The 2,492-nt window shown below is 40.2% G+C and overlaps 1 protein-coding gene across 1 annotated transcript in view; it reads right to left on the minus strand.

Moving 5' to 3' along the window:
* LOC112145040 (NACHT, LRR and PYD domains-containing protein 12) overlaps window positions 1–2,492 on the minus strand; it is a gene marked incomplete at both ends in the record, with an annotated part of 8,400 nt that overhangs the window by 3,137 nt on the left and 2,771 nt on the right. The window lies entirely within an intron of this gene.

The following is a 2,492-nucleotide window of genomic DNA, read 5'->3' on the forward strand; positions in this document are numbered from 1 at the left end:
ATTGTCCTTGATATGTGTAAAAAATGTCAAGACTTTGAATTAAAGCATATAGCAACTTTACAGTTGAAGAAAAATCAAGCAGACAGTTTGACAAGATTTACAACATGATAATTAAAAATCAGCAGTGTGCATGTCCAACTCAGCAGAGACCCTGGGAGGACCCAGGACACAATAGAGAGGCTACATTTCTCTTTTTTATAGTCACAGAGGAACAACATAATTGTATTTGGAGCATATATACTTCATACTTCCTAATAAGTGCAAACCAGTAAATAATAATAGTAATAAAGACCCCTTAAACCAAGTGTAAACATTTGACCCAGTGTGACCTCAGTATAAGACAGTTCATATAGACAGCTAGAAGAAGATTGTAGTGTTGTCCTGGAAGATCTGCAGAAATAGAACATGTTTTTTATGCTGCAAAAGAATCATAAAAAAATACTTTAAAAGAGATTTGATTATGTGTTCTTAATTTTTCTTGTGTTGTTTCTATCCCTGAATGTCTGTGTTTGAAGGACGTGAGAAAAATTACAGATCAGTGCAATATGTAAATGCAATATTTTAGTGCCTCTCAAGGTAACAGACACAATAAGGATCTGAATAATTCAAATAAACAGATTTTTTTGGCTTGTGAATCTTAAACTAGAGAGCAGGTCTCCAGAGCCGTGACAGCATCAGTGCTAACACTTGAACTGCTGAACTTTCCTTGATATTAAATACACGCACTGACTCTAGCTCTGCACGCAGGGAAACTTGCGTGTGAGTGAAAAATTAATTTTGACAATTTGACATGGAGACAGAGGGCTTCACTGTTTTTCTTCTGATTGGTCTATTAAAAAAAACTTCAAACTGCAATGTATAAATTGAATTTTTTTTGTTGTTACTGTTTCAGAAAGAATCATTACTGGCTGAGTAATAATTTAAAATGTACTCCAATATTCTCAAATAAATGTTTCCACAGCATTATCAGAAGTGTTTTTGATGAGTATGAATGTAACGAAGACGCTGAGGTGTTGAGATCCTTATGCAACAGCTTTTAATAGCAGAAGATCCGACAGGGGCAAAAAACAAGGCGAGGTCAAAAATCCAGGCAAAAGGTCAGACGAGGAGCGAGGCAGGGAGTCAGGAGACAGGCAGAGGTCAAAACACAAGAAGGCAAAGAGGAATAAATTGCTCAGAGTTGTATGACAGGCAAATACAATACTTCACAATGAAGTGAGTCCAAGGGGTGACTAAAAACACAGAGATACTTCCGGTTCCGGGTCATGAGCAGATGTGTGTCTCCAGCTCTCCCCAACTCTTCGGCTTTTAAAGTTTTTTAACGTTTCCTACAAGCAACTTTAATCACCGAGCTGCAGCAACAACTACCGCAACGAGGAGAGTTGAACATGGCACCGAAGAAAAATCTTGAAGCTGATCTGGCAGAGCTTAAAACCAAGTTAGCCGACATCCAAGCTAAGCTCACCCCAGCTGTTCTCTCTGAATCTACGCTTGCAGTGCTGCTGTAAGCTGACACCATTGCTACAACTCCTGGAAGATTTCCATCAAGAAAGGACACGTAACAAACAACAAGATAATCGGCAAGATCTCCTGGAGAGGAGGATGCATGACATGGATCAACAGGCACAGATGAATAATGTGATTCTCACAGGACTCAACTACAACCTCGGGTGTGGCCTGCTGCTACCAGCGCTAGCAGGGATGCTAATGGAGCTGATACGGGAGCAAACGTGAACGTGGAGAATCAAGTTGGATAATTTCTTGCGTCTAAAGGGATTTCCTTGGACCTAAACACTGTTGGGGTCTGTCATCCGCTTCCTCGGAGAAAGAATACGGATAAACCAGCGATCCTGATCAGGTTTGTGAATCGCAAGCACAAGATAGCTCTGATGAAACAACGCAAACATCTGAAGGGTTCTGCTATTTATCTTAATGATCATCTGTGTAAATGTTATGCTGTTGCACGTACATGCGCTCACTGAGATTCTACTAGTGTGCATGCATCACTCGTGCTTGAGGGGCCAGTCTCTCGGGTGCAAGGACTTTTTCTGCTAGTGAGAGGTTTAAACACGAGCGTGCAGGAGCAGAAAGGGCTTGCGCTGCTCTGAATGGTCTGCGACGAATGTGTGTTGCATGTGTGGAGATATATTATTTTTGCATGGACTTTTGACATAAAATAAACACCATAGCCTGTCATCTTGCTGTAGTTTGATCTCTTTAAATGTCTTCATTAGGGGCTGAAGTTCATTGGTTCAGAGATGTGCTGGAATTGTTTGTCCATTTTAAATATTCAGTTCTGGGATAGATACATCTTTGCGATCTAATCTAATCAAATCAAATCAAACTTTATTTATAAAAGCGCCTTTCATACTCAAGAGTAACCCAAAGCGCTTCACATTTAAAGAAAAAACATACACGATAAAAGCCCAACCCACCCTTCACACACACATACACACACACACACCCTCCCTATAACACATACACCCATGACC

The sequence above is a fragment of the Oryzias melastigma genome, linkage group LG2 (assembly GCF_002922805.2).
Source record: "Oryzias melastigma strain HK-1 linkage group LG2, ASM292280v2, whole genome shotgun sequence".
Taxonomy (NCBI): domain Eukaryota; kingdom Metazoa; phylum Chordata; class Actinopteri; order Beloniformes; family Adrianichthyidae; genus Oryzias; species Oryzias melastigma.